Source organism: Schistocerca nitens, chromosome 7 (assembly GCF_023898315.1).
Source record: "Schistocerca nitens isolate TAMUIC-IGC-003100 chromosome 7, iqSchNite1.1, whole genome shotgun sequence".
NCBI classification, from domain to species: Eukaryota; Metazoa; Arthropoda; class Insecta; order Orthoptera; family Acrididae; genus Schistocerca; species Schistocerca nitens.
The window spans coordinates 517675087-517691632 of NC_064620.1; positions in this window are offsets into that span (position 1 = coordinate 517675087).

The following is a 16546-nucleotide window of genomic DNA, read 5'->3' on the forward strand; positions in this document are numbered from 1 at the left end:
AAATTGCTTTCCATTAGAACATTCTAAATAGGATACTAGCACTATAAGGCAGTCTGAGTGGCTGATTAGCGGGGTAAGGATATCATTTAGAAGAAAGTGGGAATTATACCAAAATATTAGAAGTAGTCACAATCATACTACAGTAGCCGGTAATAAACAGTACCGTAAGGTGCTTGAAATGTTATTGGGAACGCAAAGACTACGTGGTACGCAAATAGAGTAGATAATTCCCAAGATAAAATTGATTCTATATGTTCAGTTGTGAAGGCAGTATCTGGTCAGCAGCAGAAGGTACAGGATTTAAAGCCAGTATGTAACCTCCGCGTGACACAGCACTGTACTCCAAAAGTCTGTGCTATGATAAATGAGCGGGATTCACCTACTGAGAAAGGATTTTCGCATAGATATCGACCGTGTGTACCTGAATGGTGGCAAATCAGACTTACATCCTCTCTGTAATAACAATGATACGTCAAGTAAGTTCGAAATGCAATAACACTTCAGGATGGACCAAAAGCAACTCTGAAGATGCTACCAATTTGTTAATAGTACAGTAGCCAGCCTAATTAGGCAATAACTGAGTTTCTTCCCTGTCCAAGTTGGTATATATTCATGCAAAACAACAAGTAGTAACACTGCATAATATAGTAGAATTTTAGAACCAGAAAATCTATTGAACTGATAGTTTCACGTTCTATACTGATATGGAAAAACCATGAATACATAACACTACACTATAATTTATACTACAAAACTTTATACTGTCTATTAATCTGATTAAAATCGGGCATAGGTTACCCTAGAAATAACACTTTCGAGCCACACACAAAATGTCAATTTTGATAAAGATAAAACACTGATAAATTTTGACTTATATATTGACTTTGACTTTTGCTGGTCAAAGCAATGTAGAACACTTCAGAATTCAAATGAATAAAAGGGGGGAGGGGGGGCCTGAAACTGTTATGATCACTCTATTTAAAAAATGATTACTGAATTTATTATGCGTTCAAGATTTCCAGTATATAAGTTACTACTCTTTTCATCTTATTTACTGCTCATTTAAATACCTTTATATCTCTCTCGAAACATATTAAACTTAATTACTATATCAATATTAAAGTTATCTTTCAACTTCGTTAGACCTTCGTTATTCATTTACTGGTTCATTAACAAAACATTTCTTCAAACACCATTCTAACATAGCTAGTTCTGCAAATAATTATTATTAACACAAATTTTAATTTTCATTTTGGGACACTCGGATTGCACAACATTTGGAAAGGACCCTGTCTAGGTTAGTTGTGAGGATAATTAAATGATGGGAAAGTTCTGGTAAAATTTAGGTTATTATTGCACAGTTCACTCTCTGATCCATACGAATACAGTACGAAAAGTTTCAACCTGCTAGTATCGATGCGGCGGTTGGCGAGCGGCGAGATGACGGGGCACAGAGCACACATACAACCACAGCTATGGCTCTTGACGTATCGGCACTTTAATTCTTCTTAACGTCGCAATACTTTTCCATTTAGAGCCTATGGAATTTTGCCACGCTGTGTGGGCGTTGGAACGGCATACCCGAGGCTCAGTGAAGCTACGTCTTCCAGGAGAGCCTCCTCGCTCCAGAAGGTGTTGCTCAAACCAGTGCCAAACTCCAACTACTACTGCTGAGCCCGTTGTGCCGTGCAGTGCCCGTGTGCATTTTCCCGCGCTCGCCTGCCATCCACCTTTTACCGCTCCCTGACAGACCGGGTATTCACTCGAGGTTTTGCAATCTACATATCCTAACACATTGCCTATGTATGGACCAGACGCACAGTTACAATTTTAAACATCTTACAACAGTTTCAACATTTGTTACATTTCATTTCTATTACAATATTACTTGACATTTGACATAAACATTAATATTCACATTGAAACTTATTTACAGTTTTCTTAACATAATGACATGAAACAAAAAAGAAATGAAATCAGATCAGTTACACAAGTTTATCGAAAAATCAGATGGAAAATTTTTTATTTTTATGTACAATAGTACAGCGTCGTTGTTGTTACAAGTACGTAGTAAAAATGTTTTTGTTACTGATAAGTCAAATACACAGGGTTAGTCAGGAGGAAAGGTACGTGTTTTGACGGGTGATAGCATTACTGATTCTGAACAAAAAACTTGATGTGGACATATGCCCTGTTCTGCATTGTTTCCGAGATAGAAAACTTGTAATGTACATTTCTATTTATTTTCTGTATTATTCATAGTCATTGTTTACAATGTACCACAGTAATGGAGAGGAAGTTTAGACGAACAATTTGATACGGGACGCTTGTGGTCTATCAAGTCGGAAAACTACCTCAAACTGACCTACAAAAAGTACCTAAGCTACAGCCCACGAGCGTCGCGCGTCGCGCGGTATGTTCAATATTTCCGCGCAAACTGTTAATCTTAGACGAAAAATAAAATGGTTCATCAGTCCCCTAGAACTTAGAACTACTTAAACCTAACTAACCTAAGGACATCACACAACACCCAGTCATCACGAGGCAGAGAAAATCCCTGACCCCGCCGGGAATCGAACCCGGGAACCCGGGCGTGGGAAGCGAGAACGCTACCGCACGACCACGAGCTGCGGACACCAAAAATAAATAGGACCTACTTTTGTAGCAAATTTAATTTAGTTTAATTGTGTACTGAGACAGTTTTCGTTGGAGTGTGCGGTTTGTGAGTTATTAAATAAAAACATTCAAAAGTGATATTAAACGCGTTCTATCTCGGAAACCAATCGCAATATGGCTTACGTCCAAATGAAGCTTTTTGTTCAGAATCACTAATATTATCGCACCTCAAAGCATGTAACTTTCCTCCTCATTCACCCTGTATATACAGTATTTAATAGTAACTTTCTGAACATAGCTGGCGAATTAAATAAAAACTTAGTTTCCAGAAGGAATCAAATGACTTTTGTCGAAAATATGTTTCCGGGAATGATGCCTGAAATATTTCTCTGTGATACTGACAAGTGCGAAACTGAGTCAATATTGAAATCAGTGGACTAAGGATATGATGGAGTATCTAGCAGAATACTACAGTACTGTGCTGCGCATGTTAATCCTGTACTTAGCCATATTTGTAAATTTGCTTTAGGAATGGTCAGTTTCCTGAACTATTAAAGTACGCAGTAGCAAAGCCGCTTTATAAAAAGCGTGAAAGAGATAATGTAGACTATTTTAAACCTATTTCTATGCCATCAGTGTTCGCTAAAGTTATTGAAAACCTTGTGTATGTAAGGATAACTGTGTATGTACAGTTTGGTTTCAGAAGTGGTTTAAGAACTGAAAATGCTAGTTTCTCTTTCCCCTGTACTTGGTGAATTAAACAAAAAACAAAAAGTTTTGAAAACTAGGCATCTGTTTTTGGTTTAACTAAGGCGTTTGATTGTGTTGATCACAAAATATTGCTCCAGAAGTTGGTACATCATGGAATACGGGGAACAGCTCACAATTGGTTCACCTCTTACTTTAAGAACAGACAGTAAAAGATCATGTTCCACATTAGTGAGAATGACTGTGATGTGGGGTTCGAGTGGGGCTTGGTTAAATTGGGCCACTCCTGTTCCTTATTTATATAAATGATGTGCCTACTAGTATTACAGGTGATTCCAAAATACTTCTGTTTCCTGATGACACTAGCTTCGCAGTGAAGGATGTTGTGTGCAATGTTGGCACTGTTTCAAATAGTGTAGTTCAAACATTAGTTCATGGCTTGTAGAAAGTAAACTAATGCTAAATCACAGTAAGGCCCAGTGCTTACAGTTTCTAACACACAATTCAACTAAATCTGATGTTCTAATTGCACAGAATGGGCATATGGTTAGTGAGACTGTTAAGATTTCTGTGAGTTCAAATAGATAGTAAACTGTCTTTGAAAGCCAATGTTCAGGATGTTGTTCAAAGACTTGGGCAAAACAATGGAATTCTAATAGCAGACTTCATAGAATACGTGTTTGTGTGTGGAAGTATTTTGCACATTGGATCCAGAAGCCATTAATTTTATTTGTGTATACATGTTGCATAGTTTCACGTTTATAATTATTTCGCTGGACTTGTTCTGAGATGACCCTAACATCATTCGGTAACGCAAGCAACAGAGGCTTAGATGTGTGAATTTTGAACTGTCGTGCATGTAACTACTCACGTCCAAGAGACACAGGGATCAAGAGTAGCTTGATCCACCGGTATGATGTCTTGGATCATAAGCGAGAAGTAAAATGACACTCAATTACTCAAGTCAACGAGCGGGGAAAAACGAGTTTCGCTGGCAGACGCCATTCAGACGACCATAGGACGTCTTAGGTGTAACGACACAACTATACATCACAACGTGTGGGAATTGTTACATTTTATTTTATAAATGTTATTTCGCTATTTTCTGTCGTAACTTAAAAAATACGATCAGTAGCAGGACAGTTGTAATAAAGCCCGTATAAAGCAAGCAGTGAGACGATAGAGTACTGAGGATGGATTTACCATCTAATGACAGCAGGGTAAAGTAAGGCAGCTAGTCAGTAAGGTGCTGCCACCAGCCTGCGAAGTACGCAACTAATAATCTGAAACTGTGCTTTAAATTTATAGCTGTAAATAATGATTTTTTGTATTAATCTCTAAATATTGTTAAGTATTATGAACCTTTGTAATTAAAGATGTAACGAGTCATGGCTTTAGGCTTAAGTTAAAATCTAAAGGGACTTCTCCGCGGAAGGGGAAGGCGGGAGAAACGTTGCAACGAAAAGTTCCAGAAGAGGCATCTTTGTGAGTCGAAAGGTTGTGAAGTGCGATGTCCACCTATTGTACTGTGTGGTGATTAAAGTGAGCACAATCATTGTTAAACGGCCCCGGGTGGCAGGGAAATTATTTCTACACGTAATTCTGCAGTATTAAGCAGATATTTGTCTACCAAGCAGAAGTGGCAATGTTATTTCAAGGACCAGAGGGAAGTCGTTGTTTGCTGTGAGCGCGACAGACGTTATGCTGCAGCATTACCCACTGTATGGGGGACTGATGACCTTAGCTGTTTGGTCCCCCTTAAACATCCCAACAACCACCACCACCTTACCCACTGTAGTGGCCAAATATTACGGTGGGAATTACGACATGGAAGCCACTGTGTAACAGCTACTAAACCATCCATCAGTAGCAAAATCTCGTCAGAGGCTGCAATACGTTGCTCAACACCACAAAAGGTCTGAAGTATTTCTTTCTGTGATGAAGTTTAGTATATTCTATTTTTCATAGAGTCGGACATATTGTAAAAGTCATGATTCGTCTTCCTCTTGTACAAATCAATACAAGTGCTTAAAAGCAACAAGCTTTATCACAGCGCTGTTATTTCAGTAAATATTTAGTGTGTACTTTTCACATACCGTGATATTTAATCAGCAACCTTTTCAGATCATAAGCTAGTTACACGTAGGCCTATATAAAGTTCTTAAAATTATTATTGCCATATTAAGCAAAGCATTTGAAGTGTACAAAGTACCAGCTATTTTATTAGAGTGAGAAGCATAATAAAAGCAGTCGCAGAAGAAGACAACGAAAGCTATTGTGCACATCTTCATTAATACGAAAATATTATTACTGTGGTGTTGAGAAAATACGATTTTACTGATTCATAGCGTTTGACAAACTAAATTTATGTTTCAACGAAAGTGCAGGAAAGTGTTTTTCTTTACGTTGCATTGATGTACTATCATTTCAAAAATTCTTCACGTTAAAAATTATCAGCAGACTGCAGTGTTAAGATTCATTTTTAGACAGTGGCCAATTCTGTGTAAAGATAATGTTAAAGAAAGATGTTCATTAGTTACCAAAATTACAAATAACACTACCATAGTAGCTATGCATCTTCAATGCTTAGCATGATCTTTTCCCTCAACATTTCAGTGTTATTTTACATAAAAGTGCCTCTAGATTAAAAAAGATTTATTCCGTGCTGACTAAAGTGTCTTATGCTGCGGTAATGAAAGCAATAGATGCGTAGGCTCCATAGTGTCCATATGCCGTGTATGTCGCCATTTCAAAGTGGTTATGACTTATAAAGTGTGCTCTCCTCCTACCCGTTTGCTTGTCAGGTTACTATATCAGTTCCAGTAAGACCTTAGCTCTGCAGTGCTTAGAGCGATTAGTGAGAACAACACTGAGGTCTTACGGCACGCGGATGTCCGCCCGTTATAATTACGAGTCCGATCGCCAACCACGGTCATTTATAGGCGAAAACTGATCCACATAAGGATAGAACTGGGTGGGGCATCCCAAAGAACACAGGATATTAATGCATTTGGTCTAACCAGGTCGTGGGAGCAGAGTGCTTGGAACACTCCATTTCAACAACAGTGCGGAAATTGTGCTTTCCATGGCCCAATGAATGAAACGTGTATCATCAATACTTAGAGTCTGGGAAACCTACGTTATCACAGTCTATGGATGCGAGGATCAACACGGCAATGAGAGAGATCAACGACTGCAATAGGAGATGAATGGACCACAATGCAGCGGATCTCTTGCCTGTTCACTGCTGGTGAACAATAACAACCAGTAAACAACTGTAACCCAAAAAACCCCAGGTGTGGAGTGCAAACGTCGCCGCCTTACAAATGTACCTCTGCTCACTGCACATTACAGGACACAACCGTAGATGCTCGAATCGTGAGAAAGGTCTCGACTGATGCAAAGCTGTACACACTGCTACACGCCCATCACTGGGTACGAATAACGTCGGAAACCACATAATGCAGCGCATGTCGCTTGCCAGGAAGACCGATTTCATAGTGGAGTTATCAAAATGGTTCAAATGGCTCTGAGCACTATGGGACTCAACTGCTGAGGTCATTAGTCCCCTAGAACTTAGAACTAGTTAAACCTAACTAACCTAAGGACATCACACACATCCATGCCCGAGGCAGGATTCGAACCTGCGACCGTATGGGTCTCGCGGTTCCAGACTGCAGCGCCAGAACCGCGCGGCCACTTCGGCCGGCTAGTGGAGTTATCCTCTTGTGGACATTGCTTAAATGTAGTAAAATGCAATCCCTGATGCATCTACCATCGTTATATAGATTAATACCGTCAGTGTAACAAAAGTCCTATTTAGGTTACACGGTCTTTGCTTATTTTAAAACACCATCGGTGTTTGTTAGGATCGTGAGCAGTTCCTATGCTTTTACTCACTACCATTAAAGAGTATTGAACTATTATCATTACTCACGGATTTTTGTTTCCTAATTCATTCTTAACGTTCTTCCACATCAATGTGATAGATTTTTATACACAGCACGTTCACTGACATGACATATACTTGTATTTACGTTTCGATGCTGTGTAGGTTTATGCCATCTCGCCATCTCGTGTATTTCATTTTTATAATGCAGGATGTGATCATCTTTTGATTTGGTTGTGGGGTCATATATTATTGTTCTCTTTCTCTCTCTCTGTTTCTCTATATCTCTCTGTATTCCTCCCTCCCTTCACTCCTCCCCACCTCTCTCTCTCTCACTCTCTTCAATTGTGAATTGTGTGTGTGCGTGTGTGTGTGTGTGTGTGTGTGTGTGTGTGTGTATTTAAGGGAAGCATATACGTTCTATCTACTGTGCAAATTATTGAATTATTGCTTCATTATGGTGCAGTAGTGGTTGATATTGTCTAGTTTATGTGGTACTATTTTTGTGTTTTCTAAAGGGGTTCTTATCTACCTGCTGTATGTTTTATTGGTTTAAATATCACTTAGTTGATATTGGTTGGATCATGTAGTATGCGTTTTTTTTGTGAGTGCCTTTCGGATTTGACAGTTTTTCAGTAGAGATTAGGAGATATTTCCTTTTCCTGAATCTATTTTAATATCTGTTTTAATTGTGGTAGGGTGGCAATTTTTGTCGGAGTTGGTCTATAAATATTGAATGGCTGGTGGCATACCTGCAAGCTATTGTACCTTCGTTTTTAGTTTGTTTAAAATAACATAAAAGAGCATGGAAATTTTGAACCACCCATTCAACATATTCATAACACCTAACAAGAAAACCACCACCTCACCACAATAAAAACAGACATGAAACTAGACTGAATAACAAGAAGTGTCTCGTAACCCTACAAGAAAACTTCGAAATCCAAGAAGCAATCGTAAAAAAGAAACATACAATAAATTACCAAACATTAGCAACCACACAATATTTAAACTAATAAAACATACAGTAGATAAATAATAATCCCTCTAAATGTCACAAAAACAGTATCACATAAACCAGGAACTGCGTCCACCCAAATTCATCTATCACTGTACCATAAATTGCACACATAGAAGTACACACACACACACACACACACACACACACACACACACACACACACACATATAGAAAGAGAGAGAGAGGTAGCAGTAACACACACTCCGACAACGAAAACAATAGACGACCGCAACCCGCATTATCAAAACAAATTACACTAGCTGGCGAGACGGCAGTGGACCCACAGAACTTAAAAATGTAATCTTACTTCCCTGTTGGTTAAAGTGCTGTGTACAACAATTTAGCATGTACGTGCAGCGCAACGTGAAAAATGCAGTACGAAAATAATAATAATAATAAAAAAATAAAACCGTGAGTAATAATAATAATAATTTAATACCGTTTAATAGCAATAAGTTCAAGGTTGAAAACTGTCCACGGTCCTAGCAAAATGAATCATAAGAAAAACCATACTGTTACAGTAACCACTGAAGATGCTTTAAAACAAAACTAATCGCATGTAGTCTATTTAAGACTTTTATTATAGTTCCAAAAGACGATTTTAACAAGGTTCTATAATAGTGGCCGCGCATAAAGAAGCTGAAAAGAACAGAATGTGTACATGCATTCATTTAATCGGCTACAGAACTTCACAGATTGTCTGCGCTTTCACCATGACAACATACCATCTGTAAATCCCCAAAACACATGAGAATGGTTTGTGAACACTATAGAGATGACGGTGCCTCTGTATTCGTCTCCCAGATGGCATGACCCGAATCCTAATGAGAACATATTACACACCATCGACTGAGAGGTGTGCTCGTTGGATCCACCAGTCCAGCTGAGATGATGGTAGCTAGACTGTGTTCTAAGCCACATGGATCTGAATGGCTCCACATTATGAGATGTCGCCGCCATAATGTGGTGAAATGGTTGCTCACTCTTCTAGAATATGTGTCGGGATCTGTTTCTCTACATAGTCTGTGACAAAGGGAGTTTTGACATCTAAAGATTTCATACTTACTATCCTGTGTATAATGACACATTCCGACGCAGAGACATAGAATACCTTAAAGGCTGCGCCAAAGATTAAATTGAGAGGGATGCAGAATATAATCTCTGTAATGTTTATATTGGATTCTCTTTTGTTTCATACTCAAAGAAGGAGTTAAGAGACACTTTCGATTGTTACCTTGTAGAGGATGGACGTAATTTTGATGTGTGCGGAAAGGCAGCCATCTTGTTAGTATTTATGGTTTGTGCGACGAGCAGAGCAAGTCTTATTGTCTTGTGAATAAAAATTAGTGAGAAGTATCGAAGTTTTACGAGAATTATTTAAAGGCACGCAGCATTGTATTCCTTGGTTTCCACCGTCTTCGTGAAGTGAACCGATGCCGACTCAGGAAGATACACACGGTCAACAAAGAGAAGAACATCGATGGCGACTAATGAATTAATATTGTGGCAGAAGGACGAATTCTACGTCTAAGGTGAGAACTCTGAATAAATCAACGATGACATAGAATTCAAAAATGTAATTAATCGGAATGGTAAATTGTATTACAGGCAAATTTCACACAGCACTGAATTCGTGCCGGTCAATACAGTCCGTAAAAAAAGCCTTTCAAAAATTCTATGTTTACAGTTCCATATTCATAATTTTTTGTCTTTTCAAAAAATCAATAAATTTAATTTTTTTTATTTATTTCGCCACATGTGGTAAACTAATTGTTCTGATTAAAATTTTCTCATCTATCAGCAGTAAAATCCTATTTCTGTTCTGTAATGGAGAAAGCTAAAATTAAAAGTTATGTAAACCGTTTTGATACCTGCAGCAATAGGGGACAATACCCAAACTCGCTCTTGCGTTTCGTTTAATACCAGTTTTTCAACTTCTTTATATCGTCATGGACCTTCATGTGTGTTTTTCCAATCTTTGTTATCGAGGAAGAGGAATGAGAGAATTAAGTAAAGACTGAAGTCTTGAACAGATTCGTCATTCTTTCTCAACTGTTTAAGTCGTAGGGCACTACGTCACAGATCTTGCTTCGAAACTCAGCATGTTGGACATTTTTACCTATAATGAATTTCCAGATTGCCAGGGCACGGTTGATTTCATTTCTGTCAGCGTCGTTTTCAACATTTCATTTTTACACGGTTAGCTTAATGTGATTCGTGCCATGTGAGACAGTACAGTCACATGTAGAACGGAGATCGGACACTGAAGTGATGCCGGAAAAACGTAATGAACCTAAGTACAGCCTCACATCCTATATGTGCTTAACGTCTAAAATACACAGCCAAAGAAATGAAACGATTTTTTTAAGTTTAAATAAAATTATTTTTTTAAGTCGATGTAAACACCATATTAGTTCAACAGTAAGTTGCAGTATCTTGTCATTTCTGTGGAACCGGTTCCACACGTTAATTGTGTATAATTTGTTCTCGAACTGCGGTATGCAGACTAAAAGTGCCACACTCTAATTGACGTTCGTTTTCTGTTGTCACAACTTATAATTTGTGCAGGCTTTTTGAAAGTTCTGATATACTGAAAGTAGAATGGTGTCTCCATTCTTCCTGAAGCGTAGAGAACAGCCCTTACAGTGCGTCTTGGGGTATTTATCTGACGACCAATATGAGTTCTCATTCGATACAAATATGTTAAACAAAGCCTAGGTCAGGACTTTGAGCTACCCCTCCTGGAAAATTTTCACGACTTTGAACCCCATAAAATAAGCTGCGCTTTCTGGACAGGTGGTATGCCGATATAGACAAGATGTCATCGAAAATTATTTTCACAGCACAGGAAGCATACTTGGTCCGAAATATATCCATGAACATCTGAGATCATTTTTCAGTGAACGCATACCAGATGAAAGAGCTCCAGTCTATTGCTTAGTCTCTACGGGTCGTCAGAAATTCACCGGGACCACGAGCATACCTGTGTGCATCATGCACCATGGGTCATTATTCTGTGGAACCTACTCCTAAAGGTCCACAAAACGCTGACATTGTCTGCAACGTTATAGGCGACATTGTCTTCCGTGGTTAGCAGTTGCTGGGAGAGGCTGGCCTAAAAACGGAACGCTGTATCGTTGCGTCACTGACCTCCCTAACTGAGCTTCATCAGAAACCTACTGTAACGACCGATAAAGAAGTGAGCATTATTTAAGCTTTTTATGAGGCTTCTGGTTCAACTGGCTCTGAGCACTATGGGACTTGACATCTATAGTGATCAGTCCCCTAGAACTTAGAAGTACTTAAACCTAACTAACCTAATGACATCACACAACACCCAGTCATCACGTTATGAGGCTTTACCTGGGGTACTAAACACCGTGCTTTAATGTGGAGCACGGATGCTCTTTATCAAGAATGCTTCGTGAACATGCAGAGAAAAGCCAGAATGGTAGAGGCTTTTGGAGACTCTGGTCTGTAGATTGTCGTTGTTGTCAAACCTGTGACATGTCCCGCTTCATTTCGAGTGAAAACGTAAAGCTCTAAACACAAAATTTGGGTTTGATTTCTGCAATTATGAAAACTTTGGGAAGAGCAAGACTATACAATGGAAATAATATAAAGCAAGCAGTGAACGGTTTAGTGACTGTAATTCAATTAACCTCAGCTAAAGTAGCTGTATAAGCAGCAATGTGCTCACATTCCGATATGTCATTGTAATACCTCCAAGTAGAGTTTAAAAAAACACAAAAAAACAAAAAAATTAAATTATGGCAAGCCACTCAACAAAATTATGATGGGGTATCTTATTGGGAAAGAAGGGAGTACATTAAACATCGGTTCTTCAGAGGAAAACGTTATATGTGGTACCAGCAGTAGAGATACAGTAAGTTATTAGAAGTTGCCTAGGAGAACAATACGCTTATCCTTAACTTTATATGTACCATAAGAAACTAAAAGTATAATACAAAAGTCTTTACAGTAGTAAAGGATACAATGGTCCAAAACTTCTTTTGAATTATAAGTGGTCAGAGGTTCGAAATACGTAGCGTAATAGTACACAGCCTACACAAAAAAAACTGAAAAACTCCGCCCGAAGAGGCCACGAAGGCCCAACGGTGGAAATGATTAGGGACATTTGACATCTCTGACCTCAGGATATGGTGTGAATGGGTATATTTCTTTGCTGCAAGGCCTTTTAACTGCGCATTAAATATTTATTGGAAGTATGTGATTAGCAGTGACCCCTGGACCCAAAATAAATCATACTACTCACAGCAAACTTTTCATGTACTAATGCTGGTTGCAGCTTCATGTGAGTGAATGACCCTGGAATGAATGAGGTCAACCTAGGATTTGTTTTAGCCATGGAAAATCCTGATTGGCAAAGTTACCTAGTTTCACACACACACACACCGGTTATAAGGATGAGATTCTCCTATTGTTTTTAATGATTTCCTCTGGTTCATGTCATACTAACCAGTACTGAAGTGAGACACTACCCATGCAGAAATCAACGGCAGGTACAGGGCAGTGAGAGAGGGCAGTGAGAGAGGGCAAATTAACTTCTCACCTATTTTTCGTACACAGAAAAGTACTAAGGATTTTATTACATTCTTATGCACCTTGAACGACACTCTAGAAAGTTAGCAGCCTGAGCAGACGTTGATGGAGCCTGGTAGGGCGCTGAAAGCATGAGGTATTTTTATGGTTCTTAGTTCATAGAAACGGCATGTTGGAAGCTGAAAGCAATTGGCGGTGAGCCCATCCCTCAGTAAATCTTGTCAGACAGACCCACAGCCTCACAGGGCAGACAGAGCACCCCCTAGTCGAGACAGATCTCCAGAAGGACAATGCCGCTATACCTGCATTGGCACCACCCGAAGGCTGGACTGGGGGCGACGGACTGAAGGAATGTGTCTACACGGTGGAGTCATAAACCAGGTATTGTGTGCAGAGCCACGAGTACAAAAATTCACAAATTTTCATGTTCTCCGATACTGAAAATAGGCGTGTGACTCATTCCCATGGCCGCCTTCATTGTATAAGAAACTCTGGCGTCTGAGAAACATTTACAGATAGAATCTTTATTACATCTCATAGCTAGGACTAACACTCTCGAAGCCACAGGCGACATAGATGTAGATCATTAATATTGTATCTGTTCACTTGTGCTGAAGGGAAGCAACATGACTTCAGAGAAAAACATCTTCTCCCTCCGTCAAAACTTAAGCCAGTAATTTTTTTTTTTCCAGATATGCAGGTTTCTTAACACTTGCGCTGGTTCGACATGATTTTGTGCTGTCATGTAGGAGGGGAGATTTAGCGCTTCTAAAGCCCTGTGATTGGCTCAAGTCAGGGAGAAGGTGGTAGGTGGTGTCGTTCGTGCACTTTGCAGAAAAACCGAATTTTTTTATCTGGAGAGGTGCGAGGCACTCGGGTTCTGGACTTCGGTCTGGAAGGGATCTACTGGTCGAAGCTCTAGCATGTGTGGTTGGTACTTGGACCTGTCCTGAGACTGACTTCACTTGCAAGTAGTTAGACTGGAGAGCCTGTAGTGAAGTTCTTACTGTACCGGCAGTGTAACTTCAAACATCTTGGACTACTCGTTTGCTGAGGGCACACTTATTCGTCTTTGGTTTATCAGTCTTGACGTTTGGAATCCTTGTGCACTCTGTCGTATAAGTAAGCCAAATTGGACCTTGGTACGACCAGCGAACGGATGTGTCACACACTGCAGTCTACCGTGATTTCAGGGCTCTGGTGGAGAGTAAATTGCGACCTGTCTACCTGGTCGCTAGACAGTGAGATTTTGCATTCTTTCGTGGCCGCGAACGATTCACAGGTGTCGCCTTATGCCTCGCCTCCGCCGTACACATCTCGCCAGTTGCAAGTTACATCGCTGCACGAAGCAAGCAGGGTAACATATTGCTGCTCCTGCCTTGTCAGGGCGTACAGATCTCAATCGCCACTTGCTCTCACCTGCACCTATGTGCACTTCTGTAGATTATCAGTCAAATTCTGTTCAGTGTCAAATCAATTCAGATTGCGTTATCCACATTTTTAGGGCCAGAGTACTTGACTCACTTCTGCCACCAAGGATCCTTGTCCATTGTTCTCTTAACCCAAGTGTTAGTTGTTAACTGGATTCAATCAATAACTATAATTCATGTCTGTTTTTCTTTTAAAAAATAAATGTTGTTAGTAAATTTTACTACATTCTGAATCATGGTTCAAATGGTTCAAATGGCTCTGAGCACTATGGGACTCAACATCTGTGGTCATAAGTCCCCTAGAACTTAGAACTACTTAAACCTAACTAACCTAAGGACATCACACACATCCATGCCCGAGGCAGGATTCGAACCTGCGACCGTAGCGGTCACGCGGTTCCAGACTGAAGCGCCTTTAACCGCACGGCCACACCGGCCGGCATTCTGAATCATTTTATACAGTCAGCATCATGGGCTAACTTTTATTGTGGCGTCCCATGCCAGGTTAACTTTCAACCTTACATTTTTATTAATGGTTTGTGAACTGTACGACCTGCTAGGTTTTGTAAGTTAGTCAACTGTGCATCATCTTGAGCTCTACGTGTAGGGAAATTGATCGCTGATTCTAAGTTATATGTCATTAATAACGCTTCTAGTTCACTTTTCCTATCAGAATTGCTTAGAAAGTTACACTGAAATCACCACAGATTAATAACTTCCTTCTGTCTGACAGACAGTATAATAGGGAGTCAAACATTTTTGTTATTAGCTCCCAATCTGCTAATGGGGACCTGCTTACTGTTGCTTATATCAACACTACATTATCTAGCTGTAGTTCACATGCACAAATTTCAAAGTGCTAGTCGACACAATATTTGCTTACTTCTACAGTTTTGTATTTATACTATTCTTTTGTGTAAATGTCAACTCCTTTATCCATTCTAGATCTGTAAGTGTAAAATGCTAAATTATGCCCATTTACACTGACACTTCCCATCCTCACAATTAATGGTGTTCAGACAGACTAAGTATATCAATATCATTCTTATTTTTGAGATCATCGAAACACATTAACAGCTCATATACTTTATTTTTTATTGCTCTGATATTTTGGTGAAGTAAATTGATAATAGCCTTAGCTTTATCCCCATTTACTGTGCACAAAGCTTCTTTTATTCTATTTTTCTTGATTTTTGTCTGTTTGGACTTTGGCTTTAACCTAAAAACCTGTCTACCTGGTCCCATTAACCACAGGGATCATCCCTTGTGTGACTGTGGCCTTCCTTACAGTATCTACTAATAGAGAAGCTAACTTATCTTTCCCCTTCAGATTTAGGCGCCGGCCATTACTATATCACAGAAGCTCGGCTCGTGTTCATGCCATTTATTGTTTGTCATCCTGTATTACGGTACTGCCGCCTCTTTTTTTTTTATTCTATTTACTGGCGTCACTAACTTCCTGCCTTACTTACCGCAGCAGTGAAGTCGGGGACGGAGCGCCGACAGCCAGTGCTCGCCGACCGCTGGCGACACCCATGAACTGTCTGATGGAGGGAGATTGGAGCGGGACGACTGTTGGTTGGTCGTTCGGTTGGTCGTCTCATCGGGCGACGTATATTTGGTCCTTTCATCGTTTCCAGGCCTGGGCAGTCCATCGGTTGGAGTGGAGCGCCAAGGAAGCCTCCGTCGCGTGCGTTCTGGCTGGGGCCCGCTGGCAGTGTGCATGCGTGGTTGAAGTGTGAGGTGCTGCTTGCTAGTGCTACGAAGTTCGTCGCCCACCGATCTTGGACACGAAAGCTGAGTCCTCATTTAACTTACTATAGAGCCTCAACTGTTAACATTTCTTCGTTTGATCCTGGTTGTCGCTTTTGGGACATTCCCGCGAGCAACAACGTGTGTGCATTCAAGTCGGCCAAGATTCCAGCCATCTTCCTGTGGAGTTTAACTTAATTTATTCCTGGTTACTGAAGTTAACCAGAGGTATTTTCTGCCTGGTGGCCGTTGAAGTTCCAGCTACCTGCCCTGATCGTTGGCGTAATTTTCGGCAGTGTATTTTCCTCGTCGTGTTGTTGTTGTCCAGTTCGGCAACTAAGGTGCTGTTGGTCGTTGTGGGCGCCAATATTCTGTGTGTCGTTGTGCTGAAATCTTGTGGGCGTTTTGCTGGTTGCGTGAAGCGGAACTGGTCTTGTTGATTGGTCGGTCGGCTGTCTGTCAGTCGGGTTGCCTTCAGATTAAGAAGTCGTTGGACAGGCTGCCTGTCTCACCTAAAAGGGAGTTAGTGCTACAATCCCAGGCCGACCCTTGGAAACTTCTGAGCGC